The 25,084-nt window shown below is 39.8% G+C and overlaps 1 protein-coding gene and 1 pseudogene across 3 annotated transcripts in view; one reads left to right on the top strand and one right to left on the bottom strand.

Annotated features, from left to right (window-relative positions):
- The window catches only part of LOC101083935, a 108,092-nt pseudogene extending 104,120 nt beyond the window's left edge, over positions 1–3,972 (bottom strand).
- A 2,004-nt stretch (positions 3,973–5,976) lies between these two features.
- LOC101082908 (protein eyes shut homolog) overlaps positions 5,977–25,084 on the top strand; it is a 906,892-nt gene continuing 887,784 nt past the window's right edge. For 2 of the 3 annotated variants that reach the window (XM_045057712.1, XM_045057714.1), the window contains exons 1-3: positions 5,977–6,266; positions 6,917–7,036; positions 22,393–22,445. The gene's annotated coding sequence lies outside the window, so the exon portion shown is untranslated. The remainder of the gene's footprint in view (positions 6,267–6,916; positions 7,037–22,392; positions 22,446–25,084) is intronic. The other variant, XM_045057713.1, reaches the window with a different exon arrangement.

The following is a 25,084-nucleotide window of genomic DNA, read 5'->3' as shown; positions in this document are numbered from 1 at the left end:
CACTTGGGGTCACCATGCCATCTTCCATACCTGAAATCATAATGTGATTTTCTGGCCAGACCATGCTGATTCCTACTAGGATCCAGAGTGATGTGTTTTCTAAGATTAAGAACAGAAATGGCACCTTCTACATATTCTTGGTTTACTTGTTCTCTTTGGGACCAAGCATCTAGCTTCTGTGCTAAGTTAGATTAAAAAGCTCTGCAGCCACAGGCCCTCACCTAGCAGAGCACTGGAGTGGGAGGTGGAATGCAGAAAGCAAAAGCACCAGTGCAGGAGGGATCCTCAAGCACCTTTTAACCACAACAGCTAAAGAAGTAAACTTTGCAGTTGGGAGCTTTCAGAGTAGAGTCAGCATTTATCTCTCCCAAAGAGGGTAGGGAACCGTCACTGTAAGGCAGTCTCAGTCCAGGGCTCATTGGTCTCACCTCTGGCTATTTGGCTGGCACAAAAAGACGATGACCTTTAGATAAGAGCCTAGCCTGGCTCACTCATTTTGACCCTGTGAGATGCTACACAGTCAAGCCTGACTGACTTCTGACCTACAGAACAGTGAATAAATGGCTTTTCTTTAAGTCACTAAGTTGGCTTCAATTCATTAGGCAACAGTTAAAAACTAATACAAACATCATATCACTGGCTCTTGGTACCAGAGCTGTGGCTTTGTCTAAGAAACTCTCAACAGTCTAGGATTTTGGCTCAACCAGATCAATGATATAGTTGGAGAGGGAGTAGAGATGAGGTGGGGGTGGGGGGTGGGGAACAGACTCAGATTACCTGGTGTGAAATGATGTATGTTTCTGTGTGTGCGTGTGTCTTTTCCTGGTTCCTGATGCAGAGCTCCCCAAACCCTTTATAATAGAGGTGCTAGGAGAATTTTTTTTCCTTAACATTTCATTTTTGATTCCAGTTGGTGACAGAGCTTCTAAGAACTGCAATTTCCTACATAATAGGAGCATCTGACACTAAACTCCTAAATCCCCTAGAATATGCTGGAGTGTCTTTTGTTCTAACAAAATGACTCTTGGTACGTTATTGGATGGTGGCTAGCCATCAGAAAGTCCAAGCCATGACTAGAATCTTAAGTCTTTTAGCCCTAACTTTCATTCCACCAAGAGAGGAAAGGGACTACAAATGGAATTTATTAACAATAATAATTAATTATAATGGAGCCTCCATTAAAAAATCTCAATTAGTATGAGGTTCAGAGAGCTTCTGGGTTGGTGAACATATTCACATGCCAGGAGGGTGGCACACCCCAACTCCATGGGGACAGAAGCTCCTGTGCTTAGGACACTTTGGGACATCACTCTATGTACTGCTTCATCTGGCTATTCGTCTGTATCCTATATAATATACTTTATTATATAATAAACTAGTAAATGTAAAAAACAAAATGGGCCCTGTCCCATGAATACAAAGTTCATCTCCTCAGCTGAATACTAAAAGACTTTAGCATGTTGTCCTTCACAGTTTTTTAGGATACTTCTGTGTAGCCATAAATGCTTTGTCTATAGACTTCATCTGGATAAAGACACCTTTACCCATGGGTAGCCCTGATGATTCAATACCATGTGAACCCTGTGAGTTTGAATATTTGGACAAAACTCCCCAAGAAATTACAGGAGGTCCTCAAGAAAGATCAAGAAAGATCTCAAAGGTGTATATGCTCTTCAACATTTGTAGGTGTACAAACTGCCTAGGTAGTACTGGAATAATGGTGGGAAGAGGAATGAGAGGGGCTGAGAAATGATTCATCATCTGCTGAATTTCAGCTCCTATTCTCTTAAAGGGTTCAATGTATCCTTTCCTAACAAGTCCTTATGCTCCTTCGTCATGTTCTGTATATATTCCTCATGAGCAAAGAGGACAAAAGCATTTCCTGTTGGCCTACTGATCCAGGAGTTAACAAAGAAGATGGCTTCCTTCCCCCCATTGGTGAGGCAATGCTGTCCAGAAAAGGTCACCACTGCATCAGATGTGAGCACTCACATACAGTCGATCACTTCTTTCTCCTAGGAGAGAAACTGGGCTACTTCTTTGGATGTACCACCAGCAAATTTAAGAAAATCATCACCTGTTGCTTTGTAAACCTCAGTGTACTGGGTCTCCCTGTGATGTTTGTGCTTCTGTAGTACTAGGCCTCTATATTCCTCATGTACAAACCTAACCGGTACTTCTCTATTCTTTCCACCCTGGACATTCAGACAAAGTTGCTGTATCTCCCACAGCAATATTGAGTCATTTAAAGAATCCTGCAATGTCTTGATCTAAACACTGCCATAGTAAACCTTGAGTCCTGACTACAGTATTATCATCAATAAGTTCCATCTTGCTGCAAGTGCCACTTCCAAATTTGGAACTTACTATCTCTGGATTTGAAAATCTGTGATGATAGGGTTCTGAAATCATTGCTAAAATTATATTCCCCACATCTAACTTGAGAGGTTCCATACTGGGAGACTGACCTATTCTCAAAATTTAAACACAGTATCATTGCTGCAATATCCAGTTTATCAATATCAGATGAATCAGGGTAACATTTCTTGAATTCTCCTCAAAGATTAAAAAAAAAAATACTCAGGCAACAATACATTCTCTCGTATGTGGAATTTAAGAAACAAAACATGAATATAGGGGATGGGAAGAAAAAGTAAGTTAAAAGCAGAGAGGGAGGCAAACCATAAGAGACTCTTAAATACAGAGAACAAACTAAGGGTTGCTGGAGCAGTGTTGAATGGGGGGATGAGCTAAATAGGCAATGGGCATTAAGGAGGGCACTTGTTGGGACGAGCACTGGGTGTTATATGTAAGTAACGAATCACTAAATTCTACTCCTGAAATCATTATTATACTATATGTTAACTAACTTGGATTTAAATAAAATTAAAAAAAATAGAAAAAAATGATTCAGGCAATAATACATTCTTCTTGGAAGCCTTCAGATTTGCCTGATATGAGGTTGTCTATCAGTACAGAGACAGAAGGAGGTCCCCACCCCAGTGTTGAGTTCATTGTTCACTGACTGGTTAAATTGTCTCAGAGCTGGGTCCACCTACTCCTGAGAGGATAGGCTTTTCTTTTTTTTTTTTTTTTTTTTTTTTAACGTTTATTTATTTTTGAGACAGAGAGAGACAGAGCATGAACGGGAGAGGGGCAGAGAGAGAGGGAGACACAGAATCGGAAGCAGGCTCCAGGCTCTGAGCCATCAGCCCAGAGCCCAACGCGGGGCTCGAACTCACGGACCGCGAGATCGTGACCTGAGCTGAAGTCGGATGCTTAACCGACTGAGCCACCCAGGCGCCCCGAGAGGATAGGCTTTTCATATGGATCTTAGTTTCTTTTCCATCAGTTCCAACGAATCCAGTCTAACTAGTATTTTGTGATAGTTATTTTGTGTACTCGTTCTTGGCCAGATCCACAATTTTCCATAATAGCACTATCAGCACATAATAGCACTAATAGCACTCCTTCTCAGTGGAGCCCAGCTTGACCCCATAAGTGGCCCCAACAGTGATCTCAAAAAAGCATGATCAAGTAATGGGCAGACTCTATCATGACAACATGTGAGGAAAGAAGGGGATCTGGAGATGATGAGGTGGGGTGGAAGTGAGAAGAAAACTTGTGCTAAAACCTCTTCTATGAGAATAAGAGAGTGCCCCCCCCCCCACATACATACACACACACACACACACTCCTTGCTACCCCTCGTGCAAAAAGCCGTAGCTAACCACCCAAATACACAACGGACCCATACCCTACACTGTGGGCAGGAAGCGTGCAGCTGCTGGCCTCCAAGGGCCTGGGAGATCTCTTAGAGTGAGTGGCCCAGCTGCTGGTGCCAGCAGCCTCAGTGGGCTTTCCCAGGCTCAACAGGCCCTGCTGCTGCTACATCTTCCCCGAGTCCTTGGTGATACCACCTTCTTCACTGTCAATGGCTTCACAGTTGGTCAAAGGCAGCATTAACCCCATTGAGCTTCTGGAAGCTGATGAGGCACCCGGGCTGGGTAGGAGCTGTGCTGGTGACCCACCTGAGCAATGACAGCCTCCCTGGCCTCAACAATCTATTAAGAAAGCTGGGCTAGCAGGATAAAGTGGCCAATGGTGAGGCTTTACATACTCATCTCACCCAACATGGGTGTCCTGGGTCTCAATGCCTGCATGCCTCACAGCTGGTGTGCTACGAGTACTAGGCAAAGCTGGCCGCAGGCCTCCTGGACTGGCTGATCATCATGCCCCTGACCAGCCCCTGGCTGCCACCATCCAAGCCTACCAAATTCTTCGAGAAGATAGTCATGGATGGGCCAGCTGCCCCCACCTTGGCCTGCATCGACCACATGCTGGCTCCTTGCATGCCTGGCTGGTGTGACACCCCATGGCTCCATCAACAAAGGTGCTGTCCCCTGGTTGCACTACACCCACCCTTCTCGTGGAAGGTCTGGCCCCCTGCGGAACTCAGGATTCTTGCAGAACATGTGGTGACCCCTAGGACATAGCAAGGACCTCAGCAAGCTGAGAGTAAGGAAAGCATGGTCTCCCTGGGCAGCTCGAAGAAGGAAGGGCCCAACGACAGCAGCCTCCAGGCCTGCCCAGGGGCACTCCATTGGGGCCCTGAATGACGCAATGCAGCCAAGGCCCCACACAGGGCCGAAAAAAGCAGCCATTCCCCTCGGAGGTAAACCTGAGACCCTCTCAGACTCATCCCCAGAAGGTACACAGCACAGCCTCTGCTGTGGTCGATGTCAAGAAGGCGAGTCCCCAGGCAGCCCTCAAGCCCAGCAGAGCGCCCAGCACACCCCACCCAGGCGTCCCAACCACAAGGAAGCACCCAGTAGCTCCCACCAGGTTCCTGCTTCTGGTGTGGAGAGAACAGCTCGGCGGCTCCCCAGCCCTCTAGATAGTGGCCCGCCCAGCCTGGAGAGAACACTGGAGCTGGGCATGAGGCCTGCGGGGCAGACAGCAATAGTCCGGAAGAGAAAACGCTGGAGGTGCTGTAGGCCACCAGCGGCTCTCGCTCTGGAGCCCTCTCACGCCCTCTCCCGACCAGCCCACAGGCCAAAGACTGTAGGCGGCTGTCGCTGAGCCCACAGTGGGGCCAGGAGGCCAGGCCCGACGTCACTCCCATGGCTGCCTGCAGGGGTTGGCTCTCGGCGCCCCGCAGAGGCGTAGTCCCTCTCTGCCTCTTTCGCGCCTGCGCTGCGCGGCAGAGCACTGCACCATCCCGCCGCTAAGGGGCAAGGCTGAGGCTCGCGCAGCGCGCCGGGGGCGGGGTGCTCCGCCTCCTCGAAACACGAGGGCTTACCGGGAGTGGTCAGAAAAGTTTGATCACCGCACGGCTGTACTGACTCCCCTAAACCCTGGCAGCTCCGACGGGAGCAGGGGAGTGCTCCGGGGGTCCCCTAGCACCACGAACTTAGACGAAGAACTTCGGGGTTCCTTGCCGAGACTCGCTGCCAGACCCCCTCAGGTTTCTCCCACTGTTGTCCACTCCGCCCAGCGCGTGCATGGTGGACCCCGATTTGCTGCCCCCGGCGCCCAGCCCCCAGCAGGCCGGGCTGTCGAAGGGCCCTGGCAGTTCGCGGAAGTCCGGGGTTCGCCCCAACGCCGGTACTGCCGCCCGCAAATCCACTCTGGGGACCGCTCCCAATACCAAGGAAGCTAGCTATTGAGGGCCAGGTCAGTCCGCAACTCAGTGCCCGGAGCGAGGCCAGAGACAAGGGTGCCCCTGTACAGAGTCTTCAATCCCCAGACGGCAACTCGAAGACCATCTGAGTAGGCCAGCAGCCGGCTCCCTCCCTCTAACCCTGCCCTCGGTCTACCTCCACCTGGCCTATCTGCACATTTGGGGCAGCGCCTACCTGGAGATTGACTTTTTCCCCTGGTACTCCGTACTAAGTCACCAGCGGCCAAGACCGGCGCCAGGAAGAGGGCGAGAGGGGGCCGTGCGGAGCGGGCTACTGAACACGCAAGTAGCAGTGGGACTATGACCTCCAGATGACCCTGATACTCACCTTGTATTGCGTGGCGACGCACAAGTAATAAGAGGCGAAGAGACGCACAAGTGGTAGGAGCAGGCGGCGCAAGCCCGGCACCAGGTATTGGGCTTCAAGGTGCTGGAAGCAGCACAGCAGCTTCCACACAGGTCGAGGACTTCCCGCCTTACACGGTGAAATGCTAGCCCAGACCCAGACACCCAGCCAGAAATCCACACCTTCGTTTCACAATCTACCGCTGTGCTGGGATTCACCTGCGTCAGAATAAACCAGGTACTCCACTAAAAAAAAAAAAAAAAAAAAAAAAAAAAAAAAAAAAAAAGAATAATACCACCACTGTGCACAGATCCTGTGAATATGTTACCTTACATGGCAAGAGGGATTTTGGAGGTGTAATTAAGGGTTAAGGTCCTTGATTTGGGGAGATTGTCTTGGATTGTTAAAATGGGCTCAGTATAATCAAAATGGGAGAAACTCCTGGTGTAGTCAGCCAGACAGAAATGTGACACCACAGAAAAAAAGTCACAGCTACTGGCTGTGACTAGAGCCTCCAGCAAGGAATGTATCAGTGCCAACACCTTGACTTATGCTCGGTGAGACCCGTGGCATACATGTGACATACAGAACTGGAAGATTATACATTTAGGTTTTTTTAAACCGCTAAATTTGTGGTAATTTATTACAGAAGTAGTGGATACAATTTAGCCATGATCATGAAGGTCTGGAACACAATTGAATTTGACTTCTAATGCAATGATATACTTGAGAAACCCTGAACTGTACTTTATCTATGTTGGTAAGTGAAAACGTATGACTAGCATTGCACAGAAAAGTGGAAGAAATAACATGTATGTTTGGGTTTTTTTTTTCTTTTTTCTTCTGTTTCTGTTGTTCTTTTGCCATGCACCACCTGAATATTTCAGGTAAATCCAGGAAAAGTTGGATATGGGGCCTGGCTTTCAAATATGGAATTCTAAACGAGGACAATATGCCTCTTCTCAGAATCAGCATTTTGGAATGAATAGGAACCTAGGAAGCCATAGGTAAGCAATGCAATGGTGAGTGTTCTGTAATGTCTAGATCATGTGGCATGGCAGGAAATTTCTAGTGGGTAGAGTCATCCTAAAGAGATTCGATTTATGGTATGTTTTAAATTTATACCCCATTCCATTTCTACAGATGGTTAGCTAGATAGTATATACACTGGGCCCTCTGATAGCTCTTCAATATTTTTTAGCAGGAATTACAGCAATCATTTTATATTGTTTGGTATTAAGAATACTAACTAGTATATCCCCTCCCCATTCCTAACAGAACCTCAAAATTCTTAGTGATCATCCTACCCACCAACACAGGAGTGGACCTTACCTGGCTTATATTAATTACTACATCCTAGATGTACTGTGGTGGTTGGTCTGTATGTGGTTCTGTGTTCCAATCTGGACCATTGAGAAGTAGGGCAGCTTTTTCAGAAGGCATCTGTTTTGCTTTGGGTGTGACTGCTTTTACCACCTAGTTCTATAATACTCGGAAATGGTGAAATTTAGAAAAAAAATATCCATTATTCAAACTAAGAAATACCATATTTACAACTTTATTTTGGAGTCAGAAAGTCCTGGATTCTATAGTGATTAGTAGATAAGTATTATAACAAACTGAGGGAAGCATTTGTGTGTGTGTGTGTGTGTGTGTGTGTGTGTGTGTGTTCTGAATAGTGACAGATGCAATGATAAAACTTTGTTGGAAATAGGTATAGTGAGTGAAGGGGGTATTTGCCTTTAAACAGAATGGGAACAGAACGGACTGTGTCTTAGCAGGCCAAGAATCCCTCTGTGGTAACTAGAAAATAAAAGAATAAACTGCAAACAAACAAACAAATGAATAAATAAATGTGTTTTTAAATATATCAGAGACCAAATGACAAAGACCAGATGCACTAGAATTCCAGAGAAGAAAGCCTTTTTAAATGATTTAATGATTGCCAGCTACTTTATTCCCTCTGGGAATTTGCCAGATCTTGGCACAAGTTGTGTTTCTATTGGCCCTGGTAGGCAAATTTTATAGGGGAATAAAGAAACAGCAGATATTTTGACCATCTTACTGTGTTGGCATCACAGACTGGAAACTAGATATTCCAGTTATGCATTTCCCTGGAACAGATCACTTCAAAATTTAGGCTTAAACTTTGACTTAAAACAACATTTATTTTACCTTATAGTTTCTTTGGCACAAGAATGCCAGGAAATATCAGCTGGGTGATTCTGGCCTAGAGCCTCTGCAGTGGTTGCATTCAGATGTGACTGGAGCTGGAATAGTGGAGGGATGGAATACTGAGGACTATCTGTTCTCTGTCTCTCTGTCCATGTGGTCCCAGGGCTTATCCATGTAATCCCTATGGAATAGTTTGGGCTTCTTCACAGTTTGGTGGCCTCAGGGAAGTTGAATTGTTAACAGCTGAAGGCTGTAAGAGTGAAAGAATCTGGCAAAAAAGGCAGAAGCTGAATCACATTTTATGAGCTCATGGTGTGTTGCTTCCATCATGCCCTATTGGTTGAAATAAAATGCTGCCCAATTTAGGAAGGAACATAGATCCCACCCCTCAATGGAAAGTGTATCAAAGTCACATTGCATGAAGACCATGTAGCATGAGAGTTATTATTGTGACCATCTTTGGCAAGTACAATCTACCACACTACAGTATGCACCCAACCCGGTCACAAGTCACAAGATGACTTTCCAATGAGGCATTTTCTGCATTCTGGGTCAATGGAGAAGGTCAGAGAATAGGCCAGAAAAGTGGAGTGAATTCCCTCATAGTCTCACAGTGCTTTGGATACAAGGTCTAGCTAGAATGAAGGGGCCTGCAACAAAGCCAAGGTTCATCTCCCCTCAACTCATTCAGCAAATTGTTAATATGCTTGGAGTGAGGTTAAAAATCCAGCTCAAAACTTGTGGAGGATAGAATTACAAGTTTGGAAGGAGCCTATTTTAGTACGTTTGAGCTACTATGACAAAATACCAAAGAGTGGGTGGCTTATAAACAACAAAAATTTATTTTCACGGTTCTGGAATCTGGCATTCCCAGATAAGAGTACCAGCATGGTCAGGTTCTGGTGAAAATGTTCATGGAGGGCCCACCCTTGTGACCTAATCACCTCCCAAAGACCCCCACCTCTTAATGCCATTACCACGGGTATTAGGTTTTTAACATATGAATGTGAGGGAGTCACAAACATTCAGCCCCTACCAGAACCTACCTGTGGAACTGGGGTGAAGCAGAAGTGCCCTATGAACCATTCCCAACCCAGATCAATCCCCTATTTTATTGAGATGATTGGCCCTTCAACCTATCTGCTCAAAAGAAGAAACTATATACCCTTGCTCATGGAAAATATAACTGTTACCTCTATAGTCAGTGCTGTGCAACTGTTATCATTGCTTTCATTTATTTTTTTAAGTTTATTTACATATTTTGAGAGAGAGAGAGAAAGTATGTTATGGGCAGAGAGAGAGGGAGAGAGAGACAAAATCCCAAGCAAGTTCTACACTGTTGGCGCAGAGCCCAGGGCAGGGCACAAACTGCGAGATCCTGGCCTGAGCCGAAACCAAGGGTCAGATGCTTAACCCCCTGAGCCATCCAGATGCCCCATGTTGTCATTGTTTTCAGCCCTGAATATGTAGTTGGAATCGATGTGTTAAATCCTTCCACTTTCTCTTCCCATAAGTACCAGCAGGGATTCCCCTGATGGAAAAAAACAAAACAGACAAACAAACAACAAAAAAAGCAGAAGTGCTAAGAACACTGGGTCCCACTATTCTAATAACCCTTTGAAGTTTGATTCTTTGTGACTGATGATTTTTAACACTGGAACCTCTGTCAGTGGGAAGTGGTCTTCTCCTTAAGGATTTGTACTCATTTTCTCCTGGGACTGACTACCAGGCACATTTATTTTCAAAAGCAGCTATTTGCTTATTATTAAACTCTTGTATAAACTGAACACATGAACTATGAAGGTCTTGTGACTTCCAAACCAAATATTCCTATTTTGGGTGTGGATCAACTCAGATTCAATGATTAACAAAGAAGATAGGGCCTAGAAACCTAGCTAGTGAACTGGAAAAGTTATATTCAAGAACACAGCTGATTTGGCCCCAGTAGCTCTTTATTTTATATGAAAAAGTGGCAACTATCTCATTAGGGAAAACTCCATTTTCTACTCCATTGACTGAAGCAAAGCTGCTGGCTCAGTGGGGTCCACAATTCACAGAGCTTCCCCCAAATACCTGGCCTGGTTCAATGATGCTTTGGCTGAGGTGAAACCTGATGGTACCCACTGGGCTGTGGCAGCTGTTCTATCTCAGCATCAGCTATGCAGAACTGCCAATGACATGCTCTCTCTGTTTAGTGGGTTGAACCCAAGGCTGTTGTCATGTACATGGCCAATACTCCCCTTGATTAAATTTGTTATATTTTCACAGACTCTTGAGCTATTGCTCAAGAGATGTGGTTCTTGTTTAGTCTCCTGGTTGCAAAACTACAAAATTAAAGACACCACTCTTGGGAAATGTACGTGGTGGAAACAAATCATGGCTACTAATCAGACTCTAGATTATTCACAAAAGATGTACACACTAAGGGCCTTTTATCTGAACAGACCCAATGAAGTCAAGGTCTGAATAAAATATTTCAACATCCAGATTATAAACACTATTGCCTATATTCATAATTGTACCAGATGTGGCAACTGAACCACTATTCTTGACTGAGCACAAAGTAAACAAATCAGTGTTTTGATGCAGAGGCCAGCACCGTGTGCCAGATTTGACTCCTGCCAAAAGTTGGTCCATTTTTCTCATGACAATGTGGGGCAGATTATGGCTCCTGCTCACTCTTGACATAATGACTACACCAGAACTTCGACCACTGTCAAAACTATTTGGTAGGAACACAACAAAATTGGCACTTTTTCAAGTTATGGTGCTGTCCCAGTGTGATCAGCTGATTTTGGCCATGTAATTATGGCCCTTGGAACTAAACTGTGTTATGTTTTCAGCTTTCTGGACAATTTTCCGTATGGTAATGATGCACCTTTTTTTCAAAAAAGACAACAATGGCTGATAATGTTTTCAGTAGACTTTCCCCACACCCTAATATCCACAGGCTTTTGGTATAACTTAGTTTTGAAATATCCTCCTCAAAATCCATTCAAATAATTTATAACACTCTCCCCCTTCCCCTCCTCCTAGTCCACACACCTTGGTAAGGCAGCTAAAGGATGGCAAACAATTCTGTTTGATGGCTTGATGTAATAATAAATCATAAGGAAAATGAATACTTACACAAGTACAGTGATTGCCAAGAACCCCCTACACTGGCCTACAAAGAAAGAGACAACTACACATCTGTACCTTTTGTAACAATTCCACTTTTCCTCGTACACTCTTGTTTTCAGATGGAAGAACTGGTTTCCAGTAAGTGCTGATTGAAAATAAGGAAAACTATGGCTATTGGAATGGGACGTATAGATTAGGGGACAGTAGAAGAGCAACAGTTCTGTGACCTGGAAAGGGAACATCTCCTGGAGATGTAGAAGAGTGAGGGGCAATTAATGATCTTTGTCTTTGACAATTATCCCTGGAATCTTACCCACGAAGGAAAGCATCCTATTGCAGTTCTCCCAAACCAACGATGGATCCTATTGGGTCTGCCGTGTCCAAACATATTAACTCTGATAAGAATTGATAATTATTTCCTTTTGTCATTGGAAACAATAAGAGATGACCACAGATCCTGTACATTCCATGCAAAATACTTGTCAAAACCTCTAATTGTATTTCTCACCCTTATTCCTGTTGTCATCCCACTGACATTCTATAGAGAGGAAGAGGGCCATATTTCTGATAATGGGGACAAACAGGACAGGTTGAAATGAAGGCTCTCAGGCAGTCATTCTATAAACAAAGAGTAAACTCAGTCATCTTGTCTGAAATGGTTTACCAACTGATTGAAGAGACACATTGGAGACACTATCAGCTGCCCCTGATTGTTATAGACCTTGCTTGGATGTATCCAAAAATTATCAATATTTTCTTCCCAGTGGAATTGTGTGCACTTTTGTTAATGTATTTTCTATGTAGAACCAGGTATTAACTTGCTTTCTTCCCCAAAACATAATGCACCCTGGGGTGTCATAAGAGACTTCCATGTGTTTAAGGAAACATCACCAATAGGTCATGCATTCCTCAGATGATTGTGGAGATCTCTCTGAAATGAAATGAAATGAAGCTACCCTTGGTTTCTCAGGGAAAACCCTAGAAGAATGTGTGTGTGTATGTGTGTGTGTGTGTGTGTGTGTAAACATAAATCTCTCCTCACATCCTTGAAAATAGAATTTTTTTTAATTCTTATTTTTTTTTGAGAGAGAGAGAGAGAATCAGGAGGGACAGAGAGAAAGAGGGAGATAGAGAATCCCAAGCAGGCTCCATGCTGTCAGCGCAGAGCGCAATTTGGGGCTCAAACTCACAAACCATAAGATCATGATCTTAGCTTAAAATACGAGCTGGTCACTAAACCAACTTAGGCACCCAAGCACTCTGAAAATAAAATTCTTTTCTTTTCTTTTCTTTTCTTTTCTTTTCTTTTCTTTTCTTTTCTTTTCTTTTCTTTTCTTTTCTTTTAATTTTTTTAACATTTATTTATTTCTTTGAGACAGAGAGAGACAGAGCATGAATGGGGGAGGGTCAGAGAGAGAGGGAGACACAGAATCCGAAGCAGGCTCCAGGCTCCGAGCTGTCAGCACAGAGCCCGATGCAGGGCTCGAACTCACAGATCGTGAGATCATGACCTGAGCCAAAGTCGGACGCTCAACCTACTGAGCTACCCAGGCGCCCCATGAAAATAAAATTCTTAAAAATAGTTAATTGGAGTTTAAAATGGTTTCCCATTGTGATTAAAATTAATTGCAAAATGCAAGACATGTATCTTGATTTAACTGTCCATAACTAATAGCTGACAACTCATCTTTGGCATTCAGAACTTGGGCATAAAATGTAAGAAGATATTTTTTAAAAAACTCAGGAAATAAATATGTAATTCAATTCAACATTTTTATTAAAAAATACATTAGATTGACAATTTAAGGCCAATGACCTGGATACTAGTTTCATAAATAAAGTTTATTGGGTTACCCTCCCACTACATGCATTTCTTTCTCATCTCTAGGCAATCAAATTCTCTAAATTTCAGCCTCTTACATTGTTCTAATATTCGTACTGGGCACAACTATTTGAGTGAAGTTTGCCTGAGTAAGGAGCGTTTTAAAGATGTGTGCATCCACCTTAATATCTTGTTCTTTAGATTTGGCAGTATATCAAAAGTGCACATTTTAAGGCATTGCCAACAAAAGATGGATGCCCATTGGGCACCCAGAGTTGGATAGGAGTACTTATTTGGATTTAAATAGGAAAGTCAGCTCTACCTTTGAATCTGTACCTGGTTTAATATTCCAAATTAATTTTTCAGTTTTTTTAACACTTTCTGGCTATTTCAGAACTCACATATTTTCAAAATACTGGAGTTCATATGTGTGTCATTGCTATGTTTTCACATTTATCATGACAAAGGCAGCAGCAACATCTGTGACCTGAAGATTGAGGAAGAGGGCGTGATATGAATCATGGTTGGAGATGACTATTTGTAACTTAGGAGTTTATTTGGGTAAGGCATATATACAACACCTATTCCCACTGTGGTCCAATGGAACTGAAGGAGTGTGAATCATTGGTGTTACTTATGTAGACAATGTGATGATTGCAGATTTGCTGTATAGCATTTCCATTATGAAAGTAATGTTTCCTCCATGGATAATGGCACAGGCAGGAAATCTCATGAAATGCTGCTTGGTAAACAAAAATGAAAGGCCTAATATTTTTCTACTGCTAAAGACTTGTTACCTTCAATACTAAAAGAGTTACTGCATTAATATTAGTGAAATAATATCCTTATGAGTCCTTGTTTCTAAAACTGTGAGAGGCCCACACATTCTTATTCCGATTGTTGCATTTATATTGGATTGTAAAATAACCATCCTGGAGACAAGTGGTAAAACAATTTTTAAAGTGCAGAGACTTATACTGCATGTCAAGTGATTATTTTCAGAGAGTAAAAATCAAATTCTCTCTGCTATGCAGCAGGATGGTATTTTATGATAATAGAAGGCACTTGCAAACAAGTCTTACTGTAGTTTTAAAAATTAGTTCTCTACTTCTTAATATCACCTTTACAAATGATTCATCAATGGCTGCTGCCAACATCCTCTTTTCTCACTTATCTCATTTTGCCCTTCTCATTTTTTTTTTTATTTTGGCAGTTTATCATGCTTAGAAGAAGTAGAGATGCGGCAACTCTTTCTTAGAAGCTGACATATTTAGAGTACCAACTAGATTATTGCACATCTTCGAATTGCGTCATTTTGTCCACCCTACTGCAGTGGTCAAAAGAGTAACTCTCCATACATCTTTGTAACTTGGAACCATAGTTTGAAAAAAAAAAAGTCCCTAATTCTAGAAAGCACAGAGTGATTCTAGAATAGGGAGAAGAGCCTCAGTTGGGGAAGTAGAAGTTCTGCACATTCCCAGAAAATAGAAACTTGTACTAGACTAAATATGACAGTATTAAATAAGTATGTGTTGTTAGAAAACATGAAAGAGAAATACCATATATTGCATGAAACATCACGATAAGGTGAGGTACTGGCTGGGAAATTTATCCAGGTCTACCTGACTTCCTGTGGGAATAATTCACAGAAAAGTGAATGTGTGGCTAATTGATTCAACCAACTGATCTCCTTCTAAAGAGAAGGAATGAGAGTGAGAAACCATGAGGTAGCCTCATGAAGCAAGACCAGACAGCCAGGTTGGAACCAGCATCGTTAAACTCATTTAAGGAGCTGAAGTTGATATAAATGTGACTCAATCTGTCATATCCCCTGCCCTCCTGGGAATAATGTTTTCTCCTATTATCAGAATGCCCCTTAAACTTATACCAGAGCTCTACTCTGTATGTGTAAGTACATATGGACTCATAATTATTTGGGCAGGTGAGAAGACCAGGAATCTCTCCTAGCTCATCTGGTTACAGTAAAGATGACTATCACAAGGTAGCCTATACCAATGTGAATTCTTCCCTCTCCTACAGAGGAAATTTAAGGCAAGGTTAGTAAGACATGTGATTCTGACCCCATAGAAGAAAAAAAAACTCAGTAGACAAAATATCTCACTTTTTCATTCAATCAGCAATTAATTGTTGAGTATCTGTGATCCAGGAATTTTTTTCTAGGCCTTTAGGATTTGACAAAGAGCAACAAAAACAAACAAGCAAAAATCCATGCCTGATGGGAACCTACATTCTAATGTGGGGAAAAAAGCATCTTTAGGTGATTTTTCATAGATGCAATTATTTGCATTTGAAATATAAATTTCTTGACAATTCTTTTAGAGTAGAGGATCTATTACAGATATATCCAAATACTGTGAATTGAAGGGAGATGAAGGAAAGTAAGATAGATTTTCCTGAAAGTTGTCTATTTTGTTATCCTTATTAAGACCTCTTCAATATTTAATGAAGTACAAAACTCATGAAATGTTTCTATGTGTAAAGGCTCACTGACATGAAAAACAATGACAAGGCTAAGCTTTGGATCTGGGTTTCTCTCTCTTTCTCTCTCTCTCTCTCTCTCTCTCTCTCTCTCTCTCTCTCTCTTTCACACACACACACACACACACACACACACACACACACAAAATACACACACAAATACAGATTCTGAGACAACCTAAGGACACAGGAATACACATGAAAAGGTAGCACAACAAAAGAAGGGGGAAAGCTCTATCTGCCCACATAGCAGTGCCAAGCACAGTGCCTTTCTGATGAGTGGTGCTGATTCCGCAATAATCACCCAATGGCCAGATTAGGTCAACTCTCCTTCAGCCATCCTACCCCAAGCCCTCTTGCCCCTACCCCACCATGTTCTTTGTTCAGTAATTCCTCAGATTAAAACATTAAGAACAGGGGCACCTGGTGGCTCAGTTGGTTGAGCATCCGAATTCAGCTCAGGTCATGATCTCACGGCTGGCGAGCCCAGCTCATGAGTTTGAGCCCCACGTTGGGTTCTGTGCTGACAGCTCAGAGCCTGGAGCCTGCTTCAGATTCTGTGGCTCCCACTCTCTCTGACCCTCTTCTGCTCACACACACTCTCTCTCTCCCTCTCTCTAAAAAATAAATAAACATTAAAAATATTTTTTAACATTAAGAATAAAGCATTTTTTTCCTCTCATTAGGAATAGACACTGAGGAACTTTTTATCTAAATCTCTACCACTTTTCAATTTGTGAAAATTTTATTCCCAAATATTAAGTCTTTCATATGTTCCAGACTGCTTTTCTTTATACAAATGATATAATTTTTAAAGTAGTTTCTGTTGACTAAATAGTACAGATGAGAATTTAGTACTAAATGGTACAGATGAGAATCTGAAAGTAAGTATATATTATACATATATATATATTTGTATATTTTTATATTTGTATATTTTTATATATAAATTTATATATATTTCTTTTTTGGAAATAAGGAAAAGTTTTTGGTTTTATAAACAAGTTCACAGACCTTCAAAACAATTTAAAATGGTTTTCTGACTTCATAAGGAGTTTAATTTTTTTTACTTTACTATTTTATTTTACTTTTATCATCCCTGTTATGATACTTGAATGTGTTTTTATTTTACATGGAAATTCTCTGGCTCTATTCTCAGAAATCTGATTGTGAAAGCCTAGGATCGGTTCTACCATCAATTCTGATATAGGTAGTAAAGTATATAGAAATCAGAATGATTCACTTATAGTGATAAGTATATCATAGTGAACTTTTGACCAACTATATAATAGTAGGTTCCCAAACTATTGAAGTTAATAATCTTTCTGCAGACATTATAAAATGACTATTATTAAGCGAACATTTTCCTTTTTTTCAATTTTTTAATGTTTATTTTTATGTTTGAGAGAGAGAGAGACAGAAGACAAGTGAGGGAGGGGCAGAGAGAGAAGGAGACAGAAACAGAAGCAGGCTCCAGGCTCTGAGCTATCAGCACAGAGCCCTATCCAAGACCTGAACTCAGGAGAGGTGACATCATGACCTGAGCAGAAGTCGAATGCTTAACTGACTGAGCCACCCACGTGACCCAAGCCAACATTTTCTTATAAACGTTTGTAAATTAAAAATCACAAAAAAACAAATCTCCAATGTTTTTATTTTTTTAGGGCCAGTATCTAAAAAAGAGTAACAAAATGAACTCATTTTGCTAGCAAAGCTATAAATGTTTTTCCCCATATGAAAATTTGAAATCAGAAAACATTTCAGTAGAACTGGATCTACATCTTCTTAATTAATTTGAATTTAAATTTAAATAAATTTAAAGCAAATGCTATGATTGATTCTAAGTAGTGGAGGGCATACTTAGCATACTTTAAGTATAAGCATACTTTAGTGAAGGGAGTATTTGACTTATAGAGGTGGAAATAAATCTCAAATTTAATTCTTATTCGTTTGGAAAATACAATGTGGTTAAATTAGATCTATCTATTTTAAAAATGTTTAAGTCTTCACATAAAAATGGTAAATTACAGGGGTGCCTGGCTGGCTCAGTTGGTTGAGCATCTGACTCTTCATTTTTGTTCAGGTCATGATCCTGGGGTCATGGGATTAAGCCCTGCATTATATACCCTCTGACCCTCTCCTCAATGTGTGCTCTGTCTTTCTCTCTCTCTTAAAAAAATTACATGGAGAACAAAGACATCATTATACTGGTAATCCTGGTCCTGGAATAAACCACTGTTTACTTTTTTTTTTACATTTATTATCTGTGTCCATAGTTCTGTAAATGATTTTAAAATATCTCCCTTTCTGTTGCTGTTTATGAGTACTTGAAAGATCTCTTCAGCCCAATGTATAAACCCTACTTTCTCTCTTGGAGAAATGTCAAAGCTTAGGTTTTATAATCTCAGGGTTGGAAAGGTCATTAGAGGACATTTGATCTAAAGTTCCTTTAGATGTTTAAGTCCTCTTTCAATACTTTTGCAAAAAGATTGCCCAGTTACTTATGTATTCCAACCATAAGAGTTATTCCATTTATGAGTAACTCAAATTTTACTGAAGGAAACTACTTTAACATTCCTAAATTTAATTTTCTTAATTAATTTTTACTGATATTGTGCCAAGATCTGTTTCTCTTCCAGTTTTTTCTCCCCCTTATATCTTGGCATTATTCTTTGGAAAATGTAGAAAACACCTTATCTCTCTTCCTCTTGAAATGAAATTAAAGATTTTTGAAGAGAGAAATGATTGTCTACCTCTCCTCTCCAATTTCTCATTTTAAATCTATTTTCCTTTAGTTTTTGTAATATTTTATAAGATGGTTCCAGGTTCTCTGAGTAATAAATTTCAAATTGTCTATATCCTTCTTGAGATTCCATTTCTTTAATTTTAACATCATCACTTGTTAAGACACAGTCAGCTATAAAAAATGTTAGCATCTTTCAGTGAATGTGAATTAGTAAATCATCCTTTAAAATATTACAATTACTGGAAGTGGATTTCAATAGAGAAAAATTTCTAGAAAACTCACCATTGAACTGTGAAAATGATCTTATATAGATTCTGGTTCTATTTTGCAGGGCCACCACATTGCAGAACTCTAGGGAACACTAATTTCATTGAATTAAGGGACAAGAGTGAGTGAGAGATTAAAAATTCAAATGATAGGGCCATCTGGGTAGCTCAGTTGGTTAAGTGTCTGACTCTTGATTTCGGCTCAGGTCATGATCTCACTGTTTGTGGGGCTCAAATTTATGGGGTTGAGCCCCATGTCACACTCTGAGATGAGAGCACAGAGCGTACTTGGGATTTTCTCTCTGCCCCTCCCCCACTTTCTCTCTCTCAAAATAAATAAAAATAAACATTTTAAGAGAAAATTCAAATTATAGAATAAATAAGGCATAGATTGAGGCCTAAAGATAGAATGAATAGTGACACAAAAAGAGGGACATACTTTTTTCTGAAATGGAACAGAAAGGAGAAATGGATGTTTGAGTAAAGAGCAAGACTATGCAGGAATTTTGGGTCAAATGACTTGGGGTTTTTCTTAGTGTTTATTTATTTATTTTGAAAGAAAGAGAGAGCATGTGAGTGGGGGAGAGGCAGAGAGAGAGGGAGAGAGAGAGAATCCCAAGCAGACTCTGCATTGTCAGTGTGGAGTCTGACACAGGGTCCAAACTCACAAACTGTGACATCATGACCTGTGCAACCCAGGTGTCCCAGATGACTTGAATTTTTACAAATAAAGTAGGAGATGCATTCTACAGATAAGGATGACAACTGAAGTAGCATACTTAGATGTTTGAGAGAAAAAAGTAATTCTTAGATAACAGCTATGGTAAATGCAACAGAGTCTATATCAGATGACTAAAAATGACTGTCAAACAGCAGTGGGACCTAAGAGAGGATAAATTTATATTGGACATGTTGGTACTGTGACAAGTTACCTCCAGCAAATTACAATTTCCTAAGAAGAAAAAGGAAGAAATATAGATGTCCTAGAGATAGTATATAGTTTTACAGGAATTGCATAAAATATTTTTTCTTATGATCACGAGTTTTACCACAATATACTTTTAGGACTTCTGGTCTAGACAGGATATTGTAAACCTGTTTCTCTGGTTTTCTTCCCATCAAGTACATCAATAAACTCTGGAAATATCAAAAGAGACAAGCACAAGAGAACTCTGGAAGTCTAAGTGTTATTCAGGGTTCCCTAAAGAAATAGATCCAATAGGATACAGAGAGAGACAGAGATAGACAAAGAGATCTCACACACAACAGAGACAAAATTTCCAACTAACAAGGTCTAATTGACATACATTGAACGTTCTTCCTAACAAAAGTAGGATAGACATTTTTTCCCCAAGAACCCATGAAATAGTCACCAAAGTAAACCAAATCTGGAACCATAAAACAAACCTCAATAAATTAAAATCATTTAAGTTACACAGAGTATGTTCTCTACACGTACACTCAATAGCAGAAAGACAATAGGCATTTTCCAAATATGTGGAAATCAAATTATAAACATTTAGATAATTCACGTTTCAAAGAGTAAGTTTCAAAGTTTTTTTAATCATATAAACTACAATGAAAATGAAAATTTAACGTATTTAAAATATATGGGATATAACAAAATTATTGCTGAGAGGGAAATGTATAATACTAAATGCTTACATGAGAGATGAGGAAAGGTTTCAAATAAAGTTTGCCCAGAAAACTAAAGAAAAAAAAGGAAAGCAAAATAAACCCAAAGCAAGAAGGAAGAGAATAAAAGAGCAGAAATCATTGAAATTGAAAATAGGAAAACATCAGGGGAAGTGAGTAAAACAAACTGGTTCTTTAGAAATTGAAAATATTAATAAACCTGTAGCAAGACTTAAAACAGTATATTCTTACATTTATAGAAGCAATGGACTTCCAAAATATTTTGCATTGCATTAACCAAATTCAGATCTAGAACTGCAACTGACTCAGAGCGTGAGCATACACACCTTCTTGGGTTCTGTAGAAAAGGAATTGGATAATGTTCTAAAACATCTCTAGAGCAAAGTCACCCAAAGTATTTTCTGTGATTTAAATTATATGCTATCCACTTTTGAAATTGAAAGTATGGGTAAAATTTGTAGAAACTTACACTTGTTTCTGGAAGACATGAATGCAATCTGTGGTCCAAAATGTCAAACTACAGGGGTGCCTGGGTGGCTCAGTTGGTTAAGCATCCACTCTTGATCTTGTCTCAGGTCACGATCTCACAGAGTGAGTTTGAGCCCATCACCAGGCTCTCTGCTAATGGCACAGAGTCGGCACAAGATTCTGTCTCTCCTTCTCTCCGCCCCTCACCTACTTGTACGCACACATGGGTGCGCGCTCTCTCTCTCTCTCTTTTGCTCACTGTCTCTTTCTCAATAAATAAACTTTAAAAAAGTCAAACTACAAAAACTCAAAGGTATATGTGCTGAAATGTTCAAAAAATTTAGGACAAATTTTTCTTTTGGAAATGTTTACTTAGTTAGTTTTTCTCATTTATTGGCAATATCAAGTATACTTCAGTCTTTTAGGAAGGGATTCTTACAACATGCATGTCCTATTTGAATTTTAAAATACTCAAATCCATGTATTATGGCAATTATACACAAATCATTTTGAAACAGTAAATTATTTTCCCTAGACCTTCCTTTAATTAGTTTAATCCAATAAAAAGGTAAAATTTATTTTATAATCTTAATTTACCTAATTCATATAAATACCGTACATATCATATCTCCAGTAGAGTTTGTGCGTATGTGTATATATATATGTATATATATATGTATATTTATGTGTGTATATATATACACACATATGTACACATATGTGTGTATATATACATACACATACATATATATGTATATTTATGTGTGTATATATACACATAAATATACGTATATAAAATTTTCAAGTATATATATATATATTGTACATAATCTAAAACAAGTTAGACAAAATAAAAACCATCAGAAAAATGTTGGTACAAAAGTTCAAATTTTGAAACATTTGGTGTTGAGAAAAAGTGGCATTTGATTCTTCTGGGTAAATAAAAGTTATAGGCAACTACAAACCAAAGTAATATAATCATACAAGGTAAAGAAGACTGCAATCTGAAATCTGAACAAGTTGCCCTCTAGACACAAAGCTTCACTTTTTTGAGCTGAAAAGAAAGAACAGCTTTTCAAGTTTTGCAATTAGGAGACTCCAGTTGAAATGCTACATGGTCACATATCCTGAAGCTCTATTTTTCTCCTTCACTTAACACACTATGAGGAAATAGCTGACAGATTTTCGAAGCCAAACTTGTATTGTGTTATTTGTGCTTTCTCTCCTCTATGAATTGTATCATTTTCTGTTTCATATATTTTCTGTACATGTTCTGCTGACTGATTTATAATTTATGGAAGTAACCACGTCTCCACTATGTTCCATGCCATGCAACACTGTTTTACTATAAGAAGTAACGTTGCAGGATATTTCTGCTATTCCCATAATACTTTTAAAATGCAGAGTTAGAAATGGATGTTCTTTAATCTGCTTTTAATAATAGTTTATTCTATTGAAAAATTGCTGCTTCTGCACTTTTTTTTTATTTGAAGTTGGAATATGACCTTTTCATTGCTCTGTGTAACAGAAAATGCAAACCTATTAGCTTTAATTGAAAGTGAAAATCCAGATACATCCTTAATATGATCAATAATTTTTGCATCACAGGTTAAAAATGAAGAGAAAATCATGAAGATAATTGTGCTATGACCTTCAAGTAGGTAATTATTTATCTGTTTACATATCATTCTACTTTCCTGACTATTGGAGTCAATATAGAATACCTGCTTATTATTAATATTAAGATCCTAATAATAATAATAATAATAATAATAATATATGTAATACCAGGCTCAGGACAAGGATCATGATTTGTGTTTTATATTTCAAATATTCCTTGTATTTTTTTCCACAAATTTAGTCAACAAAATAATGATGTGAAAAAAATTTAGCAATTTTCTGTTAAGTGTTTTCAAATATCACATAACCTAACATAAGTTTTAGAAAAATGATGTCAGTATAGGAAGAGGGAACTCGAGCAGGGGATATCATATACCAAAATAGTCCTGCATTTGAATGTTCACAATGCACTCCTGGTTAGGTAAGGGTGTTCTTCTCCCACTGTAACATTTTTCCCTAAGTGGTATATCCATCAATATCCCAAAATGTGTTTGAGATCAATCTGAAAGAGTTAGCAACTAATTAAATATTTACATCTCAGAAGTTCCTTTTTATCCTGTGAGACCCCAGGATATATATGAATTGTTGTAAGAAAGAGTAGCCTTTTCCATGATCTAGAGTTGTACTGGTAAGTTTGCCAAATAAGGACTACATTTCCAAATTTTGCATGTAGATGGGACCATTTGACTAAGGTTTGGCCAAAAATGACTGAGAAAAAAATATATGTACCACTTCTAGTCTTAGACTCTTAGACATCTCTCAATCTACCTTCTGTTGTCCCCCATCCAATACCTCCCTCAGTCCACCCACTCTTCTTTTCTAGTTAGACCCAACACCACTTGAATGCCCTGCCTTACATAGCCGATATTGCCTTGTGTGATCAAGTCATTATAATACTGTGAGAGTTTTGGTGTCCTCATTTAATTTACTTAGATCTTATTCAGTCCCTCTTGACAAATCAACATAAAAACAAGGGTATACAAACATTATCAAGTTTCTGTGATAAAAACTATATACTAAGGACCAAATCATTACTTACCTTTTTAATACAGAGATATAATTAGTTAAAACATCTTTTTTAATGCCCTTGTACTTGTGACTCTGGGTATGTATATGTGTGTGTCTGTGTGTGTACATACATATGAACAGGCAGTTTTGCCAGTGTCTGGCATATATACATACATATATATGTATATATGAATATGTATACACACATACACGTGTATACATATAGACACCAACACTGACCGTGTCAAATGGGACTATTTACTTGAGGACTGTTGGGAAAGGTGGTCATGTGCATGTGGTCTTTAAATACCCTCTCGGCCATATAGGAATGGTCCTTGGGCTTGGAGCACTTGCTTACCAAGAGGTAGGAAACCCACACAACCTATACTGGGCTTATCGTTTTGTGTGGCAATGTTTTTACCTTTTCCTAGTCAATATGCTCTCTTTATCCTGCTTATGCATGTGCATAATATGACACCTGACCAATCCTCACAGGGGAGAAAATGGGGCTTGTTACCTATCGCACAAGAGGCGTTTGTGCAGAGCATCACGTTGCATGGGCTAGAGGGAACCTGCCGGTCATGGGGGACCAGTGCCCACTATTGAAGCTGATCTTGCTCTGCCTCTTTTCTACATGAGTAAAGAATTTCATCTAGTGCCTGTGTGGGTCATATCTTTCTTGCTGACCCTGAGCCATGTAGTTGGTTAAGTACTGTTTGTGGTGCACTGAGACTCTTCCCCTTAAGGTGATAACATTTGTAACTTGCCTGGAAAATATTCACTTCCCTGTTCTTAAGGACAGACATTTCCATTCTAATTTACTTGTCAATATCAATAGAAATTTCACTTTTCCAAGAAAGCCAGATATTCTCAATTATTAGGACAAAGTGAACTATAATGGATTACATTTGCAGTATCCATTTTCTTCAGCTCTATTTTATTTCTATTTCATTAGCAGTTAATAATATCACTATAATCCCTAGGATAAAACTCAAACAAAACCCCCCTGAACAATAAAGAACAGCAGTATTACCAATGAAATAAATATGGTACCCCTACACACACATACATACACAAGGTTTCTTCGAGAAAATGTTGTCTCTAAATATAATTTTTAAAATGGTACCAGACAACAACAACAAAAAATACTGCTTAACTTCTTTGACACTAAATAACAGTCCCCCCCAAAAAACACAAACAAACATAAAAACAAGTGAAGCAAGTGATACTTCCAGTCTTCAGTTTATATGTATGCTACTAACTGATACATGCAAGTGTTTTTTGCCAAATAAGGAAGGTTTCTTTGTTTTGTTTTGTTTTGTTTTGTTTTGTTTGTCTTGTTTTGTTTTGCTTTGTTTTGTTTGGGGGGGGGGGTAAGGAGAGGGGCAGAAGGAGAGAAAGAGAGAATCTTAAGTAGGCTCCGTGCTCTGTGTGGAGCCAGATGAGGGACTGGATCCCATGACCCTGGGATCATGACCTGAGCTGAAATCAAGAGTCAGACACTCAACCAACTGAGCCACCCAGGCATCCAGGAAAGTTTGTCTGTGTGTTTCTCTTTTTTGTTTTGTTTTGTTTATAAATAAAACATTCAAACATATTTTATATATCAGAAAACATGCTAGCCATACCGATAACCAAATAAGAACCAAAGGTTGTTTCGATTTTACCATTC

Source organism: Felis catus, chromosome B2, assembly GCF_018350175.1.
Source record: "Felis catus isolate Fca126 chromosome B2, F.catus_Fca126_mat1.0, whole genome shotgun sequence".
In the NCBI taxonomy this organism is placed as follows: domain Eukaryota; kingdom Metazoa; phylum Chordata; class Mammalia; order Carnivora; family Felidae; genus Felis; species Felis catus.
The sequence above is the reverse complement of the archived record's forward strand: the minus strand, read 5'-3'. Positions and strand labels throughout refer to the sequence as shown.